The 27,799-nt window shown below is 55.6% G+C and overlaps 1 protein-coding gene and 1 long non-coding RNA gene across 2 annotated transcripts in view; both read right to left on the bottom strand.

The window, feature by feature from the left end:
• CDH4 (cadherin 4) overlaps positions 1 to 27,799 on the bottom strand; it is a 471,142-nt gene that overhangs the window by 417,922 nt on the left and 25,421 nt on the right. The gene's annotated exons all lie outside the window — the stretch shown is intronic.
• Positions 7,751 to 11,898, bottom strand: LOC130683917 (uncharacterized). Its single transcript, XR_008998049.1, has 3 exons — positions 11,674 to 11,898; positions 10,774 to 10,840; positions 7,751 to 8,138 (listed from the first exon to the last, which is right to left on the bottom strand). It is a non-coding gene; the product is annotated as an uncharacterized LOC130683917 (long non-coding RNA).

Raw genomic sequence — 27,799 nt, 5'->3', positions numbered from 1 at the left:
TGCCGAGGGCTGCTCCCCCACCCCGCTCCCCCGTGACTGCCTTCCCTCCCCAGAGAGAATGCTTTTGGGTCCAACTTCACTGTAGCACGTGTCAGGACTTCATTTCTTTTCATGACCAAATAGTATTCCCCAGCGTGGACTTACCACACTTGTGCTCCACTGATAGGCACTGGGTGGTGTCACTTGCCAACTATGATGAACCATGTCATGAACCTGTGAGTGCAAGAGTGGTGTGCACAGAGGCTTTGCTCCCAGGGCACGCACGAGGAGTGGGGCTACATGTTTCATGGGACCCTGGGTTTAGATTGAGGAACTGCTTTGGAAATGACAGCTGGCTGCTACACGGGCAGCTGTGGAGGGTCATACCCCCGCTTAGAGGATGTGGGGTCGATTGGGGAGGGGCCAAGGGTGTGGCCTTCAGGTGCATTTTGGAGGTGATGGCATTTGCTGTGGTCTGAGGGAAAGACAGCTAGGTTCTCATGTGTAGGCCAGCGGGACCTGGAGGCCATGTAGTCTGTGGCCTCCAATCCAGATGGGCTTCTCCAGGGGAGACTGAGTGTGTGTGTGTGCATACAACACACACACGCATACGTGTACACTTGTACACACACATGCGCACATGTACCCCAGTAAGTTCTGACCCAGTGGGTCCACAGTGTCCCAGAGTCCACGTTCTTTGGCTTCTCAAACCATTTGAGGCAGGTCTTCCCTGCCTTCTGGAAGCCACAGTCACATTCGTGAGTGCGGTGGCCAGAGGGCAGTCCCCCTCTGCCATACAGCTCAGCACCCCTGCTGTACGGTGGACTGTGGCAGAGATGACCCTGAGCCCTGGCCTGTCAGGTGCAAGCCGCTGGAAGGGAGTCCATCCAGCAGAAAAATGACACAAGCCACCTGTGCAATCTAGTGTTCTGGGACCACATCAAAAATACAAAGAGCTGAAGGTGATATGCCTAAGATGTTTAACCCAACACAGCCAAAATATTATCATTCATGCATCTATACAAGATGCTGTCAGCGAGTGTTGGACACTATTCTTCCTTCATACTGAGTCTTGGAAATCTGGCGTGCTTAGCCCAGCCCCGAGCTGCCCAGCCACCCACAGCCCCACGCAGGGCAGTGATGACTGGCAGGCCTGGAGCTCCAGGAGCGTCCAGGGAGAGCGGGGCTCCCTGGCCTGGGAAGAGGAAGATTTCAAGGTCAAGTGCAAAACACAACCCATAAAGTCAAAGACGGAGAAGGCTGGGGTTTCTCAGCAAGTCCAACCACATCAATTAAGGGGTCTCCCGGGGAAGCTTGAGGAGGGAAGGCCAAGGTTATAAAGCGTGAATGCAAATTCCCTCCAGGACATTTAGAGGGTGCGTGCGATGCTTTGACTATGTAAGGGAAGTGCACAGACTGGGGCCCAGCACCTGCTCCACCACCCACCACTGTGTGCCCTTGGGTGCTGATGGACCTCTTGGAGCCCGATCCTCAGCAGTCACAGCTCTGCCTGTCTCACAGGTTGGCCAGACTTATCTGGGATTATGTGCATGGCTTGATAGCCTTGCTGGTCAGACAAACTTTTATAATAAGAGTGGTTTCAAGAAGTGGTAACAACGGGAGGAAGACTGGGCTGGTCAAGAATAGTTCAGATGGGTGCTGGGAGGGCGTGGCCTGGAGCACGCCCCAGAGTTGGTCCCCCCTTAGGGCGTCACTGAGCTCCACCCTCTTCCCCACCCCTCCCTCTGGAGCCCACGTCTGCCCCGAGCTGGGGCCAGAGACTGCTGCTCCGACCCAGGCTGCCCCGGCCCCTGGTCCCTTCTCCTGCAGCTGGGCAGAGAGAGCAGGCTCCCGCCCGCCCTGCCGACCCCCACAGGCGCCCACTCGCTGCTGACCTCCCTCCGGCAGCCCCTAGGCCCTGGGACCACCCCCGCAGAACACAGCGGGCCAGGCCTCTGCCCTGGTGCGTCCCTCCAGGGGAGGGGAACCCCAGGGAGGAAAGGGTAACCATGGCAACTGCTCTGGGGACCAAGGACAGGTGCCCGGCCTGGAGGTGCAGGGGCCTGGGAAGCCCCCTCCTGGGGGTAAGGGGGGTGTGCCGGAGGGCTGACAGCTGTGGGGAGAGTCCCAGGAGGAGGGAAGAAGGAGACCGTGTGGGTTGGGATGACAGGAAAGGCCAGAACATTCCATCTGCAAGGACGGCTGGGAGGCCTGTCCCCTTGTCGTCCCCAAACACAGACTGTGGACTGAGCGCCCCACGCACTGTAGGGGGGCACGTCCTGGAGCTGGTGAGCCCACGTCCCCATCCGGCCGGGCAGCCGACGGTCCCCTGCAGAGGCAGGTCCACGCTGCCTCCCCGTCCCGAGGGGCCGGGCTGGGGCGTCATCCTTCTAGGCCTCCCTTGACCGGATGCCCCTCCCATCAGGTCACCTTGCACTGCTCCCCGGTCCTCCTGTCCCCCCACATTGCCAAGTGCCTTCAGACCTCAGAGACGGCGTGTGCTAAATGGTGGGGAGCAGCTGCAGGGGACTTCACAGCAGGCCTCCCAGTGGCCCAGAGTCTGATTCTGAGCCACTGTGGCACTGAGGCCCTAAACCTTACATTATTGGGCGCTTGGCCTGAATGTCAACCTGGGGCTTCGGTGGAGGTGTGCAGGGGTCTGCAAACCAGGGAAGGCGGCTCTGCTCACTGCACGGCCCGGAGTGGTCCCCCTGCTTTTGTGTGGCACGGATGGGCCTCCCTCCGCACTCAGGCCGCCGCACAGAAACACTCTCATGGCTACACGGTACCACATTTACCTCCTCCCCCGGCTGTGTGCCGTGAGGCCTGGCTGTCCGGTGGCCTGTGCGGTAAGGCAGCGACCGCCGGGGTCTTGTTAAGCCATAGCCCCGGGAACGTGCCTCACACCCCGACCCTGCAGCACCCACCCAGGGACTGACAACTTGGATTTTGCCGAATGTTCAGGAGATAAACCCTGCTCCCCTCCCAGGGGAGCAGACACATGTGTGTGCGTGTGACTGCAAGGGTGCTCACATCTACTGTTGCTTCTTCTCTTTACTAGGGTTGCTGAAAATGCCTCTAAAAATAATTCCCTGCTCTCAAAAAGCCAACCCAGGCTGCCATGGCCCAGGTAGGCCTCTTTAGAGCAGAGGGGCACCACCCTTTACAAACAAATGTCTAGCTTGGTCCAAAAATAAAAACTCCCCCAGCCTGGGGGTGGAGAGGCTGAGGCCGTTCTAGGATAATCCCTCTGTGGACTGTGGACTCTGGGGAGGGAAGGGGCCTCAAGGCCCTGTGGTCTGAGGGGGGCTGAGAGGCAGCCTTGTCCTGAAACAGCTGGGCAGCCTGCAAACACGGGGTGCGGCAGGGACTGGGTCCCTCTGGGCAGGGAGGGTAGCACCCAGGAAAGTGAAGCTCTCACTGACAAAGCCAGAGCCCAGAGTGTCAACAGGTCGCTCTCACCCATGGGAGGAGCAGGGGTGGCAGGCCAGAGTCTGAGTCTAAATTAGCCAAGGATGCCGGTGTCCTGTGCAGCCACAGAACCAGCCGTGGATCAGCCCCACAGCAGAGGGAGGCAAGGCCAGAACTCGCCACGAATCCCCCATCGCCCATCAGAACTGGGAAGGGCACCCCAGCGGTGGTGTCCACAGCGAGTTTTGGGGATGGGCACTGGGCAGTCACTGTGGTAGGATGTCTGGCACTTTGCGTGTGGTCTGGGGTCGCTCTGCACTCATGAACCTGCCCAGGGCAGGGGATGGAGCATCCCTGTGGCAGCCAGGATCACGCTGGTTTCCTGGATTCCTCAGGGACACAGGCAGACCCACCTGTTCTGAACCCATAACCAGGACAAAAATGTCCTACTGCCCAGGGAGTGTGTGATCTCATCCCTCCACTCTGACAACACATGCACATTCTCCAGGCTCTTTCCAATTAACCCACCAAGATAACAGCTCTGTGAGATCAGAACTGTGGCCATGGAAAGGAGGAAGGGCACATGCAGGTGGAAGACCTTGTCCCTACTCAGTGCGGAGGGCATGACGTTCATGGGCATCTGTCATCTGGGACTGGCCTCTGCCTGTTAGCAAATTCCAGGGCCAACGTGGGCCCGGCCCTGTTCTCGGCACTGCAGACAAGGCAGGAAAGCAGACATGTGGCTGCTCTTTCCCTTGTGGGGCTTAGGGCATCACCTCTCTTAAAAGAGGTTATTTGTGCCCTGGGCAAATGTTCACAGGGTTCCTGGTGTCAAGGACTCCAGCAAGGACTTAAGTTCTGGGGGGGAGACAGAAATACTGGAGGCAATGTCTGACAGGGATCAGTGCCACAGGAAACCAGGACAGGATGAGAGGACCCAAACCTGGTTTTCTTGGGCCAGGTGGGTGGGGCGTGGGCTGAGACATGAATGGAAAGACAGCCACGGCCAGACGCAGGGAGACCCTTCCAAGCCCTGGTCTGATGGAGCCAAGCTGGGCAAGTGTGAGGCACAGCCAGGACAGGGTGGCCAGTGCCCAGAGATGGTGGGGAGGCTCGCCTGGGCCCTGCTGGGCAGTGAAGAGGGTGGGTATGTTTGCTGAGCACAGGGGGGCTGGCCAGCACAGTAACGCAACACGATTTGTGCTTTTTAAATGACCCCTCTGACCACTATGGGGAATGGACTTGGGGGGAAGTAGGGCTGTGCTGAGGGGGTGTGGATGTCCCTGGGGAGGGGAGAGGGCGAGGGGGATGGCTCTGGAGGTGGCAGAGGAGCCACAGCAGGGGATACCTAGGGCGAAGCATGGGAGGGATGGGGCTTTGGCGAGCCCCTGGGTCAGGCCCTCCCAGGGCACCTCGGGAGAGATCTCACAAGGGGCAGGAGGCTGTGGGGAGTCAGCCCCACGCATGTGTCGGTGAGAACACCTCACATGCTTTTGCTGGTCATGTGACAATATCCACCAGGAGGTAGAATGGACTTACCCTTTGACCCGGTGTTTCCAGTTCTGGGGACTTACTCTATGGACATGCTCCCAGACGTGCAGGGAGCTCACAGAGGGACTGTTTCTAGGAGCAAACAGGAGCTGACTAACCGTCCCTCAGGTGGGACGGCTTCACCAAGGACAGCCCACCTACAGACCAGGGAACTGGCGCTGATACAGAGCAAGGTGGGATTCTGTAAACGGCCATGGACCTTTGGCCATAACTTGTGTGGAAAAAGCAAATTCACAGGGCAACACATTAGGCCCCATGTGTGAGAACAGGGCACCCTGCTGGGGCACACTCATGCCACATACACGTGGGCTTGCTCAGGCTGCACACGGGGCCATGGGAACACACAGGGTCACAGGCACACTAGGGCTGGGGTCACACACAGGGTCACAGGCACACTAGGGCTGCAGGGACACAAAGGGCAGTGGGCACACATGGGGCCATGGCCACACACGGGGCAGTGGGCACACCCAGAGCCGTGGCCACACAGAGGACCCACCCCCACGGCAGGTGCCGCTGCCCAGGACAGCCAGGTGAGGCTAAGACACCGGACGCTCCTCTCCAAGAGTCTGGCTGACCGCCTGGATCCCAGGCTGCTCTGGTGAGTCACAAGTGACTGTCAAGGTCTGAGGAGCGTGAGCGGACACTTCCCAGTGGTGAGCGCACTCAACCTTCTGGAGCCACGGGACCGTCATCACAGGAGAGTGGTTACAGCAGCGAGAGGGCAAGCGAGGCCGTCCTGCTCATTGTTCAATATCAGAGCACCAGGCCGGGAACCTCTCGGGCACCTACAAATCATGACAAGTGTGAGCGTGGCATCAGGGATCCTTATGTCTGCTGGTGTGGGAGCAGCAAGCTGTTGCTCAGGCCCATGTAGGGGCGTCAAAGTGCAAAAAGGGCATATGAGCGTTTTTACTGCTTATGAAACATAATGGGAATTTTGATCACCATTTATGCCTAATAGAAAAGGTTAAGTTCCTCCTTGAGCAAACTCTTATTTAAATTAGCAGTTTTGTTGAAAAGCTAACTCAAGTTCACTGTAAATAATTCAAAGTAAGAAGTAAAAGCCTCCGTCTCTCCCACTCCCTCCCCTACTCGACAGAAGCGTGACCTCTTATTTATATTCTTCTCAATAGTCTACAAATAGCTATAAGCTCAAATATCATTAAACACAGAGTCCCCTGTTTCCCACAGAGTCCTAACATATGCATCATCTTGCAGAGTTACTTTGTTCCCATAAAATTAATCATTAATCAAAGTTGCACGGCCAGTCATAGACTTACACGTCATCCTTCATTAAGGTTACCTGGTTTCCTGTTGGGTGCTTGATTGAAACAATTCTCTACTGATAAGGATCGGTGTCATTTCCAGTTTCCTATTATAAATAATCCTTCCAGGGAACATATCTATAGAATAAGTTTCTAGAAGTAGAATTGCTGGGTGTGTCCATTTTACATCTTGGCAGATGTCAAATGACCATCTGAAATGTGGACTATGAATCTCCCACCAACCACCTATATGAGCCAATCTCCCCATAGCCTCCTAACCCTGAGTACTAACATTTTTGTATTTGCCAATCTGACTGGTGAAACGGTAGGTCAGAATTCCATTTTGCATTTCAGTGAATGTAACTTAAAATGTTTCTCGACCACATAAAGTCCTTTTCCATTAACTGCTTGTTCACATAATTTAACTATAGCTTCTTCAACAACCCTCCCATCCCCACCAGTTTGAGCTGTTAGTCTTTTTTCATTGCCTTTAAAGAGCTCTTTATATACTAAGGAAAACTGTCAAAGATATTAAGATTATTTTCTCTAGGTTACTATTTTCTTTCTGTAAAATTTAAATAGTACACTTTTGACAGTGAGGAACTTTACTATATATAGTCAAACAATTCTTTTTTCTTGTATGGCTTCTGGGCACATGAGTTTTTCAGATAAAATATGATCCTTCAAAGCAATTATTTGCTTCCGGCAGGCCACTTGGGGCAAGCCCACAGGGACCCAGGGCGCCGCCTTCCCTCGGCTCCACTGCAGACCTGCTCAGGGAGAAAGGACGGACAGGACAGCCTAGTCTCACCTGGCGGAGGTAAAGCTTAACCACATAGCCAGTAAAAATGTACCTGCCAAGCAAGTTGTTCAGAAATGACGCACAGGAAGGCAGTACCAGAAACGGTTGTGTCCTGTGCCTCACCGCCCTCCTCAGCCAGCTGTACCTTGATCCGTCCGCTGCGTAAGGATCACCACCAGGAAAGGTTGTAAGAAACAACATGTCTGGAATTTGCCTGCGCCTTCTCACCGCCTAAAACCAAGTAAATTTCTCCTCCAAGATGAGAAACAACTCATTTCTTGCTTCCAACAGACGTGACCTAATGCAGCAGGTTCGGTCCTGTGCACGCCCACCCAGAAGCGCTGCGGGGCAGCACACTGCCCACCCCACGTGCAGCCACAGGGGGTCTCCTGTGACCCACCCCCACCCCTGTGTCTTCCGGAATGTGGAGGAGTTTAATTCTATGTGCTGTAATTTTAATGCTAATTTTATTTCCTTATACCGAATCTTTGAAAAATGGCCATCTACTTTATATATCGTGACAGGCTCATGTCCCCACCCCATTTGGTAAGCCCGAATCCCACATCCTCTGACCTGGCCAGACCGCTAATGTGCATACATTTCTGTGCTGCTACAGGGCTCTGGAGCCACGGCGCACCTGAGAGAGAATCGCGTCTTTCAAAAGAATAACCCCTTTCTTGTATAGGCAGGCTTCCTGTTACGCATGCAGTTCTGTATCACTGAGCCTCTGTAGTTCAAAACATGTCACTCATTCATTTATTCCTGCAATATATATTCATGGAAACCTTCCACGTGCTCAACTTTGGGCTAAACCCTTCCTAAAACAAATCACTTAAGTGGGGAAGTCTGTGGAAAGGAACCGTTAATTACCTGCCTAAATAAAGATTCTGGGAGGCAGACTGAAGGGCGTCACCTGGTCCCCCCACTGCTCTCAGCCAAAGCCAGGGTCTGAGGAGGAGGGGCAGCCTGTCGGCAGCCGGTCCCCCAAGCCAGATCCTCTCTGGGGTCTGTCTGTGTTCACGACGGCATGTCCTTGTTTCCCGGTGGGTCTGGAGTGGTGCCATCCTTGTCAGGGAGCAGGGGGAGTGTGGGAACAGGCACTGCATGGACGGGGCCAAGTGGGCGGGCTCCTGCAGGAGAAGGAGATCAAACCCCTCAGATGAAGCGGCACACACTGTGTGGGCTTTGCAGATGATCCCCTGCCCAGACTGCCGACATCATTAGCTCACGGCCGTGGAATGCTTTTCAGAAAGCACCGCCCTGTGCTTTTTAATGAAGTGACCATGAGCCCATGGACAGAGTGGCCACTGAGCCCGCCTGAGCACTGACCAGGCTCCCAGCCAGCGCTCCAGGCTCTGCATGTGCGCCAGGGACCCACCCCATGACCCGCGCGGCAGCCCCTCTCCAGCTCCCCTCCAGCCCTGGCTGATGCGAACGCCCTTTTCAGCCTGAAGGTTCCTCTCACTCCCAAAACCCATGCCTCCCATTCCGACCTGCTCTGGAAACACAAAGCCTTACTCCTCCTTTACCCCTTTGCTGGAAGAATGAGACACTTTGAGGCCCTGCTACCTACAGGTATGGGAAATTTAATGGAATTTAAAGCAGTAACTTCACACCAGGGAGAAAGGTACCTATGGATTTGCTCTTGGCTGTGACACAAAATTGGGCGATGTTGTGTTCCTCTGAATGGCTTCAAGACATTTTCTACATGAAACAGTTTAAAAGCCAAGGCTTTTTTAGCAGCCATGTGTGACCCACCCAGGACGGTGGGCATGACGTCACAGAGGCCAGTAACAAGGCTGTCCTGCCTTGGCTGACGGTCCACTGTCCACAGGCACCGGGAGCATGACCTTGGTTAACTTCCCAGTGAGGAGTCTCCTCCGGCTGAGCTGAAGCCCCGGCAGCCCCCATCACCTGTCCGGCACCACGCGATCACGGGTGTGGGAGCCAGGAGTCCGCTGGCCCTCCAAGGGTGAGGAATGCTCCGGATGGCCAGGGCGGCCACTCTTGCAGCTCCCGTTGGACGGCTTCCCAGAGAGCCCCAGGCCCAGGCTCCTGCTGCAGGCTCAGAGCCCGCCATGGTCTCCTGCAGGCAGGGAGACACACAGCCTGGCAGCTGACGGGCCTCAGTGGCTGGCTACCTTGAGAGCCAGTGACCCTCCCTCTGCTGCTTCCTATCCGCTGTTGGTCAGCAGCCTGGGCTACATAGCATCCCCCCCAGTTCATGAGCCCTTATGTGGAAATAGGGGCTTTGCAGCGTAACCAGCTTAAGATAAGGCATACTAGGTCCCATGGGCCCTAATCCAGTGACGGGTGTCCTGTAAGAAGGTGAGTTTGGGCACAGAGATCCCGGCACACAGATATGGTCCTGTGATGATGGAGGCAGAGACTGTGCAGCAAGCCTGCCAGCCAAGGGGCGCCAGGACCTCCACAGCTCCAGGCGCCAGCAGAGGTGGGAGGAGCCTCTCCCAGGGCTGTGATTTCAGATGTCTGGCCTCCAGGCTGAGAGACAACACGTCCGTTGTCTGAAGCCATGTGATTCATGGTGTTACTATGGCCGCTCCAGAACACTGACGCAATCATTTTGAGTTTAGTGTCCAAACTCCTCCAGGAAGACTCCCTGGATCTGTGTGCCTTCAGGACCCCAGCAGACTCCCAGAAAGGCCCCACCCTACCCCCCAAGCCAGCGCTGGTGGCTCACAGGGAGACTAGGATCACGTCAGGGCATCCTAGACCCCCACCTGGCACCTTGCATGCTTTCATGCACCTGGCGGCTGACAGAGGCAGATGATTTTACGGGAAGATAAATGGGATCATTACTAGTTGCATTCCTGCTCAGGGCACTCACCCCTGTGTCCTCCCACAGTATGCACGCACCAGCGGGAACCCCCCCACCGTCTCAGGCACTGAGCTGTCGCCCACCACAGAACCTGGTGCTCATCACCTCCCCACCAGGGAGGCATCAACTGCAGTAAGCTTCCTTGAGATGCTGCAAAGACCTATGGCAAACAGTCTGCCTGTACTGACGGTCATGGCATTCGTACATGATGAGCAGACCCCCCCCATGACAGCCTCCTTTAGGGACTGGGACCCACCCAGCTGCAGTTCACGTGACCCCAAGGCATCAGCTGGGGAATCTGGCATGAGCTCCGACCACTTTACTAAAGTTGGCGACTCAACTCATCTGCACCCTTGACTAGCTCAGTGAGTCACCACCATCAGGGCAAGGGGGTGTCGGGGCCCTCAGCAACGTGAAAACATGGCCCCAAAGCCAGGTGTCACTGCCCCGGCTTCAGGTAGCCTCAGAAGGGCACATGTTGCATGCTGTTTCGTGTTTGATGCATCATTTCTTCCTGATGAATGCATTCAGCCACCTGGATAGATCTTTCCGATCCAACCCCACAGTGACGGTTTGGGGAGGGAAGTCGTTCTCTGTGAGCACGCTAAACCTCCCGCCATGCCAGGCTGCTGGAAGAGTGGCGGCGAGCGTGCAAAGCAGCCAAGCCCGGGTGGAGGATTCTTGTCAAAATTCTTGTACCCAGGCCGTCTGTTCATCTCACATACTTGGGACAGTGCAGACCAGCATCTACCAAGGCCCAGCCTGAGCAGCAGCAGGTCTCTAGGGCACCTCTGGGCAGGGGCGGTGCCCACACGACACCACAGGCATCAGCACAAGGCCCCCTGTCCCCTTCACGGGAGGCGCCACGACCACCCACTAAATGCCCAGGAGGGAGGTGAGGGCACAGTGCCTCCCGATACACTCACCCTCTATTCCTGGGACCCTGTATTCACACATGCAGGCCCACACAGTCATGCACATTCTTCAAGGAGTCTGATCATCAGGATTCCAAGGCCCACATTTTAGGAGACACGGGAGAAAAAGATAGGAAACAAAAATGCAAAGATGGTCAAGGCGGTTTCATCGAAAGGCGGCCTCACCTTCAGAGCTGCGAGACCTGCTTTCCTTCCTCCCTCGGCACTCCTAGGGTGAAGCCCCGGGTCCTGCAGATCGATGAGCGACTGTATTCACCTCCCAAGAAATTAACTGTCTAATCTGCAGAGTTAAATAAATGCCAGCACTCCCTGACCTCAATCAACTGCTAGTGAGACCTGCGGAGTCCTCTCTCTCTCCCCTTCTCTCTCTCTCTCTCTATGGAAACACACAGCGGATAGTTTTAATTTTTAACTACTGGTCAAACGGGAGACCCAGTGCCAGGACCTGTGAGCCTCAGGGCCACCCCCTCTCCAGCCACCTGGCCATTCTCTGGTTCCTGCTCAGCCACACTGCCTCAGGACCTTGTGCTGGCTGCTGTCTTTGCCCAGGACGCTGGCTTCCCTCTTCAGCTGCCTGGCTCTCGGTCACCTCTGTGATCTCAGGCTAAAGCCGGCTGTCCGGCCTCAGCGCTGGAGCGCCTCAGGTTCTGCTGAGGGGCCGTCCTGGGTACTGGGTTGCCAAGCAGCCTCTCCGGCCTCTGCCTGCTAGAGCCTCACAGCAAACCCCAGCCTCCTGTCCCCAGTCTCCACAAGCAAATGTCTCCAGGCATTGCCAGGAGTCCCTGGGGACCTCTAGGAGAGGCTCCACCCCCCAGGCGGACTCTTCCCTCTTGTCATCGTCCCAGCTCCTCCGGCCCCCTGGTGCCCCTGCCAGCTCAGGTTCTACCTCACCTGGCAGCTCCATGGTCAGTGCTCGTCCAGCCTGCCAGCTGTCAGCTGCGGGGAGGAGAACCACTCAGCCCCCGTGCCCAGCACAGCCTGGTAGATGCTCACAAATGCTGCCTGAATCAGTGAATGACCACGGCAGAAACAGGGGCAGCAAGAGCCAGAGGGACACAAGCACACAGCACCTGATGCTCAGGGGGCCCCGCTCACAGGTCCATCAGCAACACGGGAGTCCTGAATAAATCCAGGCAGTGAGCACCCCCACGCTGGAGGCGCTGCTAACATACCACACGATTTTAGGGGCAGGAGAACATGTAACCTGAGCTCGACCCACGTTCAGTAGCACTGCTGTACAGCACGCTCTGAAGCTCCATCACCCTGCACAACAGAGGCGCCATGCGCACGGAGAGTGGCCACCCCATTCCCCCGCCGCCCCCGCCCCAGCAACCGCCTACCCTCTGGCCCGAATCCCCTTCCAGGCATTTATCCAGAGGAACTGAAATCAGGATCTGAAGAGATGCCTGCCCCACGTCCACTGCAGCGTTACCCACAACAGCAGGACGCGGGGAAAGCCCCAGGGTGTCCGTGGGTGAGTGGAGAAGGGCAGTGTGACACCTGCTGGAATGACACGATGCTGTAAATGCGACCTGGCCCTGCCTCCTGAAAAGGAAGGAATTCCTTACCAGCTGAAATCTCCCACTCGGGGAGCATAAGAAATGTCAGTGCATCCTGTTGACACGACACGCATCCCCACATGCAGGCCAACCGTGGCTATGCCAGTGAAAGCAGCCTGAGGTCGAGGAAGGGTCTCCAGGTCAGCCCTCTGCCCTCGGTGTCATGCAGTGCAGGCACATGGATGAGCAGACATTTGTTTGGTGAACAAATGGATAAGAAACATTGTGTGGGGAAAAGGAACATGTACGACATCAGGTAGTGCAAACCGTTTCCTTCTCCATGCCACACGCTAGGAGTGATGACACAGAGCCAGGCAGACGGGACACACTCCCGGCCCTGGGGGAGCTTTCAATTCCCTCATCAGCGGCTCTGCACCTGGTGCATCCGGGCCTATTCATCACCGCTTCCAAATTCCTCCAGGGTTTGCAGCACATCTCCAGTAGGAATGCAGCCACATCACAGCCAGCTGATGCGCCATCTAATGGCAAAGCTATTGGGCAGGCAAGGTGTGCTCCGGGGAGAGCCGACACAATCCTGAGACGTGAGCATATGGGCAGAGGGCGGAGGAAAGAGCATCCGCTCCAGTAATTTCCACACATTTGGGCTTTGTATCCCTCAAGCAGTGTATCGGGAGAAAATCAGATGCAACGTCAGCTGCATCCCACTGGGGTGACTGCCGGTCAGCCGAGGACTGAGAGGCCTCGCTGGTGTTCTTGGCAGCGCCAGGTAACCCCACCCCAGATGGAGGGGGATGGACTATGATGCAGTCGGCAGGAAGGGGCCCCGTCCGGCTAGGAGTCGGGGTGAAACTTGGTTAGGGTGCCAAGTCCTCGTCAAGCAGAAACATTTCGCAGCCATACAGTGCAGGGTGTCGCTGTCGCCCCACCTGAGAGTCTCACGTGAAGTGTCCCCGGTGCGGACGGGAGCAGGACGCTGCCCCCCCCCCGGCAGCCCCCGGCCTGCTGAGGCTCACTGTGGACCCACCGACAAATGCACCTGCTCCAGCAAGGCGCCCGGACGCCACCGCCTGCAGAGTGGCGGGCTCACTCTACTTTTTCCCAAATGCCACAGGGCATTTTGGTTTTATCCCACTTTCTCACACAAGGACGGACCCCCTCAAGTAGACATGGAAGGGACCCCTCCCTGGTCAGCAGCTGGAGGGAGTCACTGAGAGGACATGCGAGCGGCCGCCCCTCCCCGAGCTGGCCTGGGAAATTGGGGCTCCTCTCCTCCCCGTCCTTGGAGGTGAGCTCTGCGCCTCCCCACAGTGGGGGCTGCTCCGAGGTTGCGGCCCGAGAAACGCAGTGTGGACACGGATGCTGACTGAGCCCCTTAAAGCCTGTCTACTGACCGTTAAGATCTGGCAGGAGGTGAGGGAGCCCTTCCTGGGGCCGCCCTGGACAAGCCTTGTGGGCTCCTTTGCTCGTTCACCCTGCCACCTACCCACCTGCCTCTGTCCCTGGCCTCTCCCTGCCAGCCTGCAAACCAACATCAGCCCTGCATCCGGAGCCCTGGGCTCTGGTTGGGGTTAGGCCCCGGGGGGGCATGGGGCAGCAGTTGTGGTTGTCACGCCTGGGGGTGGGGGAGGCCAGGGCTCTGCAGGGCACCCTACAGTGCACAGGACACCCTGAACAGCAGTTCATCCGAAGTGCCCAGGTTGACAAACCTGGTTTAGTGCAAAGTTGGAGGCGGCTCAGGTCATCCTCGGGCATCAGCGGGTGCACGGCAGGCACAGGTCACGCGGCTGGGGCCAAGCAACACTTCAGTTCATGACCGGACAGAATTTATGGCCCAGGCGCCTGGACCCAGCTGCTTGGGCACCTTCCTCTGCCCAGTTTAGAAATCATGGGTTATGTGGAAGGTGTCCTGTCCCACTTCAGGGTCATACAGCTGAGGTGCCGTGCCCACCGAGGGGGCCCAAGGACCTAGGCCCGGCTGCCTCCCCAGCCGGCCTGGCACCAGAGCTTTGACTGTCTCACTGAACTATGGCAGTAAGAGGAATGGGTGCTGGCTTCCGGCTCTAGAGACCCCCCCATCCGCTCATGCACACTGGGGCAAGGCCACCCTAAGGACAGGGGAGCGCCCCCCGCCCCACCCCCCATGCACAGCGCGGCGAGGCTGCCCAAGGACAGGTGAGTCCAGCACTCCCTTCAGTCCCTTTTCATATGGTCAACATTTGTTTGCTACCAACTAACCAGTGAGTCTGATCAAACCTTACTCCCAGCGCCAGCGGAATTTGTGGCCCCCTAAGTTAATCGGGCTGAAAAGCAACTACTTCCTTTAAGATGCAATGTGGCTGCCACTGCGGACGTGGCATACGGTGGATGGGCAGGGAGAGGGCAGAAGCCAGGGGACGGGGCACTGCTGGCTTCTTCTCCCTTCCAGCCAGATGCTTATTCCATCCCCGTTGGAACAACACATTTGTTTTGCTGCTGAACCTGATTTAGGGGGACAAGTGGACTTTTCAAACTCGTTAGAGCCTTCAAATTATAAACTTGGTTAAGCACGGTCTCCATCTGTCAGGAGCAGGGACTTTTCTGTCTCTGATGTTCTAGAAAATCAGGTTTCCCTTCTCTTGTTTCTCCTGATGGAATGGATTTTGAAAAATGCAGATCCATCAAAAGGCCCACCTGAAAACTTCCATTTCTTGTTTCACAGGCTTCCTCAAAACTCAAAAGAACCTGCCAGCACCCAGGAGACGCAGAGAGGAGCGTTCACGGATGTGAGGGGCGGGGAACCTGCTGTGCCCTCGCCTCTGCCCTGGACCGGGCACCCTCCCAGGCCCTTATGGAAATCCACCTTTCCCTGGAAGAGCTCCTGCCTTCCCCAAGGGCAGGGAACGGGTCCTAAACAACAGGTCCCATGACTTCTGTTCCGCAGCACGAGATGGAAACCCTGACCCCAACAGCTTTCTGCCACCGTGGGCTGGTGCGCTCCTGAGGCTGAGAACCAGGGCGCAGCTGGCTGCCCGTCCCACGACACCCGCCCAGCCCAGGGCAGCTTCCTCTCTGCTCTGAGCTGCTTGGACACCAGACTCCTGCCCGCTCCTGGCATCCAAGGAGGAGCTTCCTGCCCACGAATCCAGAATGCCACGCGTGTCTCTGGCTCTGCCCAATCACAGGGCCACCCCGTGCAGTCCCCGTGGCCTCACAAGGAGAGGCCCTGACGCGTAGGGCTGTGTTCTGTCAGCCCCCCAGCACCTGAGCCCAGGAGGACTCAAATGACGCTCAAATCGAGGCTCTGTTCCAAAGATCGGCAGCTGGTCAAGGTACAGACAAACCCAAGTGGCCTCAGGTTACCTGCGGTTCAGGAGGTGAGGTCACCGCACCCCCAGGCATCAGCCACTCATGGCTCCCCCCACTGCTGCCCTTCAAGTCAGCCTGAGGCCACTGAGGGGTCGTTACATGCTGGCAAGAGGGTCTTTGGGGGCCCCAGACGGAGGCCCTCTCCCATACACAAGTGGTCAGCTGCCACTTGTCACCCATTATATCTGGAAGGAAAAAGGCTCATCTATACTGAGATGAAACCACTTCCCAGAGGTCCCCCGGCCCTGGCGGGCCCCGTCTTTCCTCATGTCATGTAGGCTGCAATCAGGGCTGCCTTAATTTTTATACGTGAAATTCACGGCTCCCTCCGCTTGTTCCTAAAAACACGTTTATGCGGAGGGCTGTGTGCTGTGACAAGTGCCTTCCCAGCGCTATCTGTCTGTGCTGAAAACAAAGCGTGCTGAGGGCAGCTGGTGGCCGGACAGTATCAGAGGGAAGGATGCCCTCGTTGCAGGAGAAATGCAGCTTCCGGACAATGTCAGAGCCCAGCACCTGGGGCTCTCGCTTAAACCCACTCCCCAGCCTGGCCCCCTGGCTCTGGCCCCGGCCTCGGCCTCGGCTGGTGCTCTGGCTCAGGGACGGGGCCAGGAGGGTCACTGCAAAACGCCAGTGAGGGAGGCATCTTAGTGGGTCCCTTATCAGACCCTCGGCCTAAACCAGGCCCGTGCAGTACACAGGATTAAGAAGGAAGCAATAAATAGATTTTAAGCCCGACGAGGCTTCAATAAGCCACAACATGAAAGTCAGCCTGGAGCCAGCCAGCCTGTAATGGGAGTTTCCTCCCCGAGTTAATAGAATCGCATCTGTGGCCCAGAGAACCGTGTCTCCTCTCCAGGAGGCCCAGGGGGGCTGCCCTGGGGTAATGGGGGGGGAAGGCTGTGGAGCTCAGCAGTAGAAATGACTGCTCATCCCAAATCCGAAGGTGTGAGGCTGAGTATTACCTGAGGAGGCAGCGGTGGGGTGGCAGGAAGACAGACTGAACATTTAAGGGGAGACACAGCACCTGCCTGCTAAGCCCCCCAACCTTGCAGAGCCCCTGACTACACTGGGAGCAGCAGCAGGCAGAGGACAAGGGTAGGGCATGGCGTGCAGAGGCAGGCAGGAGCACTCAGGCGTGGGGGCAGCAGGCTCTTATATGGGTGCAGCGCATGGCACCCCAAAACAAGTACAACAGTGACATCAAAGATCATTGACCACAGACCCCATGACATACAGCCTACCCTGGCACAATGCAGGGCTGGGGCACCAGCTCCCCACACAGTCCAAAGTCCACACGTAACTTCTGACTGTCCCGAAACTTAACCACTAATAAGCCTATTGTTGACCAGAAACCTTACCAATAATATAAACAGTCGAATCACATGTATTTTTTATCTTGTATGTATTATACACTGTGGTCTTACAATAAAATAAGCTAGAAAAAAAGAAAACGTTAAGAAAATCGTAAGGAAGAGAGAACACATTTACAAGACTGTACAGTAAATGTGTTCTCATCCTGAAACTTGTTAAACTTTTATAACTAGGGTGCCTCAAATCATTCCTGGTGCATGAATCTGCAGCCAGTCCAGCCCCCGCCAAGGGTTGTCATGATGGGAGGGGTCCGGGCGCGTGCTCACCTGCTGGAATCCAGAGCTGGAGGGAACCATCCTCCTGCCCACCGAGGGCTGCAAGCCCTGCTCCTGTGGCCCAGCCTTAGATCACCAACCTCAGATGTACAGAGGGGCTATTTTAGGCACCCAGACAGGTTTCTGGCAGCCAAGTCTAAATAAATGTCTAGAAACCAGGGACAACCCGTCCTTCACTTGCAACCATCAGACATGCTTTTAATGCAAGACTTCGGGGAGCTGCCTGCACAGGCTCCCATCAGCCAATCAGCACCACACCCTGGAGAGCCACCTGCGCTCCATGCTGTGTGTGGACTGTGCCAAATGGCGAGCCCTGTCTCCCCGTCACCTCCTGGTCCTCAGCACAGTCAGTTATTCCAGTGAACAAAAGCAGCCGCTGTTTCAGCAGAAAAAATCCCAGAGACTGTCGGTGGGGCTGAGTTGTGCCAGGATTTGCAGGTGGACAAAGATTAATTGTCTGCACAGCTTTCTTGAATGGTGCAAACTCAAAAGAGGGTGTCCTGGCTTTTCCTGCCTCCCCCTCTACACAGGGGGGTCAGTGTGCGGAGTGGCTCCTACTAACGGGATCCACCCAGAACTGATTCCACCGGCCCAAGGCGGTTTCGTGACAGCTTTGGCTAGTGTGTGCATGCACGTAGTATTTAATATTAAAGAACTCATCTGCAGAACCCTTGAAAATCACACTGCCCCTGGTAGGGTACACGCCTCTGTGAAAATCTGCTATGTACATAAAACCAAGAGCTCACACAGCACCGGGTAAAAGATGCAACAGGTATTTGCATTTTGCCCCTGGGCGCTGAAGCTCAGCCCTGACACTCCACCACTGCAAACCTCCACTGCACTTCTAACGCTCTGGTCTTTTCACTGTGCAAGGAGGGCTCTGCTCCAAAAGGCCACGGCAGAAGCTTGGCACGTGGCCGTTCAGTGGGCTTCACAAACATCACCTGTCAGGGCACCACTGGAAAATCTTGAATGTCCATCAGCGTAGACTGGACAAATAATGTGTGGGAGTCCCAGGCCGAGAGGCTTACAGCAATGCAGAAGAGGAAAGTGCACACATGAGCCACAGTGTGGGTGACTGGCAGGCTGGACCAAAGATGCCAGATGCAAGGAAGCGAGGCTGTGGGGTCCCACTGACCTGAAGCTTGGAGCCAGCAGGGTGGGTGCAGCAGGCCTCAGAAGGGCCTGGGGGGCGGGTCCTGCTCCTTGGCGAGGGGAGGTGGGCCACAGGCTGTACTCAGCTTGACAGGCTTTGCCGTCTGGACCCTCATGAACGCTGGCACTTCTTTTTTGCATTCAGTTACATGTCAACCACGTTTTTAAAAACTTAATGGCATCTCAGCAACACAGCAAATTAACCACTTCCTATAAATGGAAGTCTTAAAGGAACCCACAATGGTTTGCCTACAATATTCTAAAGCAATTTGTGGAGCTGAGACTCCCAAGAATCAGCCTTTCCAACAGCCTTGAAAGACTCTTAAAATCAACAGATGAAACAAAGCCCCAAGCAAAGAAGGACAGGCGGGCACAGGCTTTCAAAGTTTCCGAGGTGACAGCAGGAACTGGGCAGGCACAGCCCCCTCCCGTCTTGGGCTCAGTCCTGGTAGGGTGGCCGGCTGTGAAATAAAAACACTGACAGGCCTAGAGAAACAACAGAAAGGCACTATTAGGAGGTGATAAAGTTCAATGGTAATTACAGGAGATACAAATTTATTGCCCTGACTGGGTCAGTCTGCGGATCAGACTTTCACATTTGAAGCCAAATGTACAGACACATTACAGTGCAGTTACGCTCGGGTCTGAACTCCCTGGCAAGGCGTTTGCTGAATCCATTTGGGATGCGGAGGCTCCCTTCATTTACTTGTCTTCTTTACAAGCGGAAGCGACGGCACCAGGTCTTGGCAACATGCTCTCAACCTGATGTAACAGCAGCACCGGCCCCACACGTGAGCAATAAGCTGGACGCTCTAGGCAGACGCAAGCTTGCGTCCATCCATGCGCTGGGATGCTCTCGGACTAAGGGGAGGGGAAGCCGGTGAACAGGGGCGGGAGAGTCGGGATGGAGCAGGGGGCCGCTTACAGCTGCCCAGGAATCTGTGCAGGAACTCGGAATGACGTCAGGCCTGGCAGGCGTGGGGGAGGCCGTGAAGGCTTGTGCTTCTTAGGCGTGGTCCCCTGTCTAGCACTGGGCAGCCTGTAGATGTGCAGGCCTGCAAGGCCCCAGCTCTGCCCTCTCTGAGTCAGAAACAGCATCGCGGCAGGATTCTGACGTGATCTGTGAGCACAGTAAGGGTGAAAAGCCTGAAGACAGCAAGGCTGCGGCCCTGGGTGTCCAGTCGCACCCAACACTCCACCTGCAAGGTTGCAGATGCATTGTTTCTCTCCCCTAGGGAAGGGATGAAATGGAACCCTAAAAAACCAACAAAATGAAGACAAGTTTGCATGCAAAACATGCCACACGTGTGCCAGAGTGTCAGGCTCACTCTCAGATGCTGCTGGAAAATACACACACCAGCTCACATGTCACACACCTCACACCTGCACATGTGACACACCTCACACCTGCTCACATCACACACCTCACACCTGCTCACACATCACACCTTGCACCTGCTCACATGTGACGCATCTCACACCTGCTCACACATCACATCACACACCTGCACGTGATGCACCTCACACCTACTCACACATCATACTTCACATCTGCTCATGTCACATACCTCACACCTGCTCACATGTCATGCACCTCACACCTGCTCACACATCACACCTCACACATGCTCACATGTCACATGCCTCACACCTGCTCACATGTCACACACCTCACACCTGCTAACACGTCACGTGCCTCACACCTGCACACGTCACACACCTCACACCTGCTCACACATGAGCCAGTGAAGCAGTACGATGTAAACTGGAGGTGGTAAGATGACAATGAAAACCAGGTTCAGAATGAGTTAAATGATGAATGTAGTGCAGTTCCTTCCCACCAAGGAAGTCATCCCACAGACACCGTCAAGAAAGGGTGAGTGAGCTGCTCACTATATTTCGTCTAAAATACCCAGCTTCAGGGAATCACTGGAGAAGAAGTAGAACCCCAAACGCACACTGACAGCAGTGCGGGGACACACTGGTTTCCTGACCTGCAGTTGAGGGAAGCAGGTTGGCTTCCCCCATGGCAGGACGTGGACTCCAGGTGTCCCCAACCGGGATGCATCGTCAACCTCAGACATGGGGAGCAGGGCCCTTGGCGGAAGCCCCCCAGGATGTGAGAGCCAGGATTCTCTTAAAGTTTGGAAAATGCACCAAGTCAACTCCAATCCAGAACAGCCTCTTTATCATTAAAGAGCAGGTGCGTCAGCCGCCCACGTCAGCTGACGGGAAGTGTGGCGTGTCCACCTGAACCTGTGGAACTCAGGATGTTGAAGTCCACCTGGCTGGCTCCCTGGATATCCGGACTCTCCGTCCTGGAGCCTCCCTGAACCTGGTGTCCCGTGGAGGCCCAGTGCTGCTCCGGAGGACTCCCTAGCTGCTCCACCCCTGCAGCCACCTCGGGCACCTAGGCCGAGGGAAACATGCCATGTAGACACCCTCCTGCATGTAGCTTTCCCCTGAAGTTTCACATCACTTTGGCTAGCTTAATTTTAGAGAGACCTGCTTGCAAAGTCTGGAAAAAGCAATGAATCAATGGACAGCACACACATGTGCACCAAGTGAGGATGAGGCATGAACTGCACGTGCAGGACCACGGCGGGCCGTCCCACGGTCAGGAGTCGCCCAGAGCAGGCCTTGGTTCTTAAGCTGAAACCATCCCGTGGCCACAGGGCTCAGACACCACTCCGGCCTTCACTGTCCAGCTGGGCTCCCCACACCTCTCTCCCTGACAAAAGGTGGGCTGTTTTTGGCCAGGTTTCCTATGTCTGTCAATTGGATCTTACTGAAAATTAAAGCAATCTCTTAGCTCTGCATTAACCTTGAAGCACTTATGGTTTAATTTTACCTAGGTCTACCTGAAGACGCTTTGGGAAATTCCAATACAGTACATCAGCAGCACAATACAGTGTAAAAGCACATGTAATTTCCAAGCCCCCGGTTGTTAATATCCCAAACATTCAGATTTTAATTGAACTAGATAAAGATTAAGCAGCTTAGCAGCAGCTGGCATTACAAATTAGTTCTCAGCGGAGCTTCGTGTGGTATTCTAAATCACTGCTTTTGTAATCGTCCTAAATTGTCCTTTATCTTCTGGATGCAGATACGATTCTCAGGCTCCCTGCATCCCCACCACCTGATGTATTTTGATGTGTAAAGTCTTAATAGTAATTTTAATAGTGTTGTGATCCATACGTACAATCTATATTCAATAAATTTTCACACTAATTAGAAAAATACTCAAGGTTTTTGTGGCCTGTTTTCAGAGGTGAGGTTTATCATCTGCGCATAGTCCCTGGGAGGAGCTTAAGCAGTCGCAGCCCTCGGGGGTGGCACGTGCCAGGCAGGGGCACCAGGGACCAGCAGAAGCTCAGCAGAGCCCAGATGTCAGCCGCACGCGTGCCTGGGGGCCAGCCCACTGCGATGCTCCTCACCACTGCTGTCCTCCTGGTGGACAGTCAGGCAGCTCACGCGCATGGACGCAGGTGCCCTAGAATATCTGTAAGGGCACTGCCATCCCCCAATTCCCGGGACAGATGACCTGAAAGCGTTTCTGGGCTTGACCACCCAGACGGCAGGCTGGGGTTCTGCCTTCACCTTCAGGGGTCCCCCCCAGGTCCCGGCCCCCGTGTGTAAAGTAGGCCCTTCAGTGAGACCTGTGGGGGCAGCCGTTGGCACAGACATTACAGAACTGAGGTGCTCAGGGGCCGCCATGGGGACCTCCAGGGGAAGTGAAAGGGGTTGAGGGGTGCAGGAAGTCTGTGGCTTCCCAGCGTTTTATAGGAGCAGGTGGGGGGCCCTGCCACGTCAGCCTCATGGGCAGTCAATCGCTGCAGCTTGAAAATGTCCTAAAATGAAGGACACAGGAGTGAGCTCGATTCCCGGGGGTTCCTGCCTTCCTTGAGGGGATCCTTGAGGTGCAAGGGCGGGGGGCAGGCAGCCGGGCACCCTCCCATCAGAGGGGGCCTCAATGTGGAGGGATGGCACAGGGCGGAGCCGGTTCAGGCCGGCCTCCTGGCTCCAGAAGCATGCTGAGGCCCTGTGGACGGAGGGGCGCTGGGCTGGGCTCAGACCTTCTCCCCTGCGGGGTCGGCAGCAACAGGCTGTGCCTCGCCCCTGGCGCCCTCTGTCCAGCCACCCTGGGCTTCCTTGTGGTCCGGGAAGATGCCCAGCTCTGGCCTGCCTCAGGGCCCTGCAGGGGTGATGCCCTCTGCCTGAGACGCTTCCCTTGGGTCCCCACTGGCTGGCTCCTGTCCTTAATGTCACTGCACCCTACAAGCTCCCCCGGAGCCTGGCCCTGGTCTGGCTTTGGAGCCCCAGATTCCGCCCGCACTCCCTGGAAAGTCTTTTTCCCATGTTGAGATATTTCTATTAGGGCGACTGCATGTGTGCTCTGAAACATGTTCCACTGACGTCACGGTCTGGATGCTACCCACTCATGGGACTGTGGGTCCTGCCCTCCCCAGGCCCCAGCTCCGCGAGAGCTCCCTGCAGGCAGAACAGAACATTGCTGCTCACGGACCGACACACCGCCGGGACCCAGACCAGGAAACCACATCCGGGTTCCATCATCAACCCTGGCATTTCCGGACATCCTGAAGGGAACTAGTCACAGGAAATCCCACACAGTCACTTCTGGGAGACGTTATCCTCGAGGATTAGAGCCCTGGGGCTGAGACCAGGGTATCAGGGAGGCCTCGTCTCCTCCAAACACAGTGGGGAGGGCCCTCCTGCCCCGGGAGTGCCACCTGTTGCTGCCCGGTGTGCAGACGCGCTCCCGTTTCTGTCTGTCCGCCGTGGGGCATCGACCAGTACTGGGTTAATAAGCATCTCCCCTTCCCGCAAGGATGACACTCACTGGATTTAGGGTCCACCATGATCCAGTGTGACGTCATCTTGAATGAATTGTCTGGGACCCTTTCTCCCGGAGAAAGCCACACTCACGAGTACTAGGTTAGGGTTTTAACACATCTTTTGTGGGGAGACAATTCAACCCATAACACTCAGTGATGTTCTTGCTCAAATTTCTGCCCCGAGAGGTACAACTTTGCCACGTTCAGACACCAACTCTGTTCTTTCAGAGCATTTTTAGTCTCTGAATTTAGGCAGACCATGACGTGCACCACATACACGGGAGGTGGGCAGCGACAGCAGACGGGGCGTGCGATCGCATGGCGCTCGTGAGGCCTGAGGAGGACCTGGCGGGTGACAGTGTTCTGGAAACAACCCGGGGGGAGGGAAGAGGGAGATCTGAGAGGAAGGGGCGAGGGAGACAGGCGAGCCAGGCCTTGGGCTGGGCTGCGGACGTCTAGGACGATTGGCCAGGAAGCCCGTGGACTTCAACCTCATCCTTGCGACTAACACACACTTGATTATCTTCCTGTCCATTCAGGACCGACACCAGGGAGCCTGTGGCAGCCCGGGACTGGGATACTGTGCTGGTGTGCAAGGTCAGGCCACCCGACACAGGCCAGGAACCGCTCTTGGACGGATCACCGGATGCCAAGTCACCTTCTCCGTTTCTCCAAACACCAGCAAGGGCGCTGCAGCCTGGCCAGAGCAAGAGAAGTCACGACACAGAAACCCCCTCGCAGGAGCCAAGCCTTTCCAGGCCCCTTGTGCCTGCCCTGAAGGGGAGCACTGTGCCCCCAGAGCTGGCCCGAAACCCCAAACGGGGAGGTGGAGCTGCGGCAAAGACGCCCGCACGGCAGCAGGCGCACCTCCCAGCTGTCACTCAAACCACGCGGCTGGAAGACACTCTCTGCTCTCCCCACAGACTCTGAGAGTTCAGCCAAGGGCATGTACTTATTAGATTAAAGGAAAACGTTAAAACAGTGGGAACCCCAGCAAAGCGTTTGACATGCACTAATGTCTCTATCACACATGAGACAGAGACGGAAAGCGCACCGACAGGCTTCCAGAACCAGCCTCTGCAGTGGGGTGGGGCACACAGGGTTCTCCGTGCACTGGACAGCCATGCGTCCTCTGCACAGGCACTGCCCCCGGCACCAGGAATAGCCGTGGCTGAGGCGGACAAAACCGGCCCTTGGGGGCCATGTGCATGTGCCACTGACTCGAACTCATGCTGGAATCACCGTACAGGTGATGCCTTATGGGGGCAATACCAGTAGTTCCAGGGAAACCTGCTGAGTAATAACCACTGAGAAGCTCAAGTTAATCCATCCTTCCCTCCCTCCACCCATCCCTCCACCCAGTGACCCATCCTTCTATCCATTCATCTACCTACCAACCCACCATCATCCACCCATCCATGCATCCTTCCACCCACCATCCATTCATTCATTCATTCCATCTTCCCATCCATTCACCCACCCATCCATAGATCCACTCACTCATGCATGCATCCACCCACCCACCCATCCTTCCACCTGACCTGGCCTGAAACAAGCAGCCCAGGACCTTCAGCCAAACTTATTCTCACCCAAACATTGCCCAGATGCCCACCCGGTGCTTGCCCTCCAGAACATGCTTTCAAACTGTAGGTACCAACTTAGTGGGCAGTGATGAACATTAAAAAAAAAACTAGAACAGAATGGAAAATACCCATTGTGATCATATCACATGTATAAGGAAGAGAAATGCCATTCTAAAGTTTATTTCTACTTGTATGGTGCGGTTGGCGGGGGCATTTACTGCTTTACAATTTAAAATTCATTTTTCCCTGTAGGTCATGGTCCAAAAACTTTGACAACCAGAGTCTAGGACGCACCCTGTCTGAACTGTACATGTCACATGGGCAGGACCCTAACTGCCTTTCTGCCACAGCTCTGGAGCTGGGAACTATGTCTGACAGGTCGTAGGCCACACACCCACACTCACACCCACACCCACACACACTCTCCTCTTGTTTCATACAATTTCTGAGGGTTCCAGCATGTTTAACCTCTAACGTGGTGTAGACAAGGGTCTTCTGGTCGACCCTGCTGCGTGGTGGTGTCCCTCCTCCTGACGTCCCAGCCCCCACCTCCTGGGACCTGGGTGGACCTTCCCGGACACGTTCCCACAGCCCCTGGCCAACTCTGCCCTGCAGCCCTTCCCACTCTGTAACTGTCCTGGTGTGTGTCTGCTCCCTCTGAAGGATTTGGGAGCCGGTGCCGTGGGCATTATTTCATTCCATCCATCCAGCCTAGTGCTGGCACAGCTGTGCACCAGATGCATGGACGACACACTTCAAGCAAACACTGGGGCAGGAGAGAGGGGTGGGTCTGGAAGGAGGGCCCTTCCAGCCTTGGAGGCTGGGGACAATGACCCAGTTAAGGATGAAGGGAGTCAGCTAGTCCCCCGCCCCGCTGGGGGCTGCAGGACCACCCCACTTGCGGCTCTGAGGAGTGGGTGGTGGCCATCAGGTGAGGCAGTCTGAGGAGCCAGAACGAGGAAGAGGGTCCTCCTTCCCTAGGCCAGCTGCAGGCCATCACCTCAACTGACTGCTCGTGGCCTGTTCTGCAGCCTGTGTCCTCGTAGGTGAGCACAAAAGGCCAGGATGGTACCCATGGCCCCTTCCTAGTCTGCAGCTACTGATATCAATGTACCAAGGGCCGCAGCACCAAAATCACAAAGCAAAGGCCAAATGGGCCCCTGCGCCTACTAGTAAGTCCACGCTGCAGTATTTACAGAGGCCGGCGTCTGCAGGGCGCACCTGTGTCAGTGACTGTGCCAATCATCCAACAGCCCAGGGGGCGGCGGGGACGACCACCACAACCCTCTCGTGCAGACAGCAGGGTGGGCACCTGTGCCCGAGGCCACGTGCTCAGTCTGGGCCCCTCGGCCCCATGCAGGACTTCATGACTCCTGGTCTCTATGAACACACGTGCTGATACATCAACAGGTATGTCCCCACTCCGGCAACCTGAGCACCTCAAGGCCGGGGGAGCTTCAGCTGCAGCTGGAGACAAAGTGGACCCCCTTCCTGTGTACCAGCCTAATCCCTCAGATGATCCGTTTCCCGTCATGGTATTAACTGTGCAGAAACAGTCGCGTGCATCTCCATTACATGGAGACAGGCTCTCATGCTTACTTCTTTCCTTTTTTTTTCTCCCTGAACAGCAACGAAGCCAGGACAGATGTCCGTGGGCCTGGGGCTGTGGTGGAGGCTGGGCTGGGGTAGGGAGGGCGACCCTGGGCCCAGTGCACCAGCTGAGGTCAGAGTCGCCGCCCTATGAGTGAATTACAGAGAGAGGTGGCGTCCAGGCCAGGGGCTTCTGTCCTACCCCGGGGCCCGGGCTGCTCCCTCCTGCATGAGGGGCCCAGCTCCCCCAGTGCAGCCCAGCTGAGCCCAGGCAGGCAAGCAGAGCAAGAGGAATTCCGAGGACCCCAGGGCCCTCCCTCCTCCAGAGGCTCTGCTGTGGTGGGCGCTGGCCCCTGAGAGCAACAAGGTCTCCCTCCACGTGCGGTGGCCTGGGGAGAAGGGAATGTGGGGCTGTGGCATGTGAGGCCCTCAGGCGGGTTTTGCAGGCTCCCCAGGCTGCCTTGCCCACTCCCAAAAGGCACTGGGGGAGCGGAGGTAGGAATGATGGCAGTGCTTCCTGTGGGACAGTTAGAAAGACGGCCCAAGCCAGGCCAAGAAAAGTGCTGGAACACGTGGGACCCTACTGGCTGCAGGGATATTCCAGGGTCACTTCCTGGGCCATGACATCACCACACAGGCCTCAGCCACCTATTTATTTTTTATTTTGTAGATAATTATTTTTTATTGAAGGGTAGTTGACACACAGTATTACATTACATTAGTTTCAGGTGTACAACATAGTGACTCAACATTTGTATACATGACAATTCTGGTTACCAGCTATCACCATACCAAGCTGTTACAATATCTTGACTATATTCATTACATCCCGGTTACTTATTATTTTACCATTGGAAGTGTATACTTTTTTTTTTTTTTTTTTGTGAGGGCATCTCTCATATTTATTGATCAAATGGTTGTTAACAACAATAAAATTCTGTATAGGGGAGTCAATGCTCAATGCACAATCATTAATCCACCCCAAGCCTAATTTTCATCAGTCTCCAATCTTCTGAGGCATAACAAACAAGTTCTTACATGGAGAACAAATTCTTACATAGTGAATAAGTTCTTACATGGTGAACAGTACAAGGGCAGTCATCACAGAAACTTTTGGTTTTGCTCATGCATTATGAACTATAAACAGTTCAAATATGAATACTCTTTGATTTTTATACTTGATTTATATGTGGATACCACATTTCTCTCTTTATTATTATTATTTTTAATAAAATGCTGAAGTGGTAGGTAGATACAAGATAAAGGTAGAAAACATAGTTTAGTGTTGTAAGAGAGCAAATGTAGATGATCAGGTGTGTGCC

Source organism: Manis pentadactyla, chromosome 5 (assembly GCF_030020395.1).
Source record: "Manis pentadactyla isolate mManPen7 chromosome 5, mManPen7.hap1, whole genome shotgun sequence".
Lineage (NCBI taxonomy): Eukaryota > Metazoa > Chordata > Mammalia > Pholidota > Manidae > Manis > Manis pentadactyla.
This window is presented reverse-complemented; position numbering and strand designations above follow the sequence as displayed.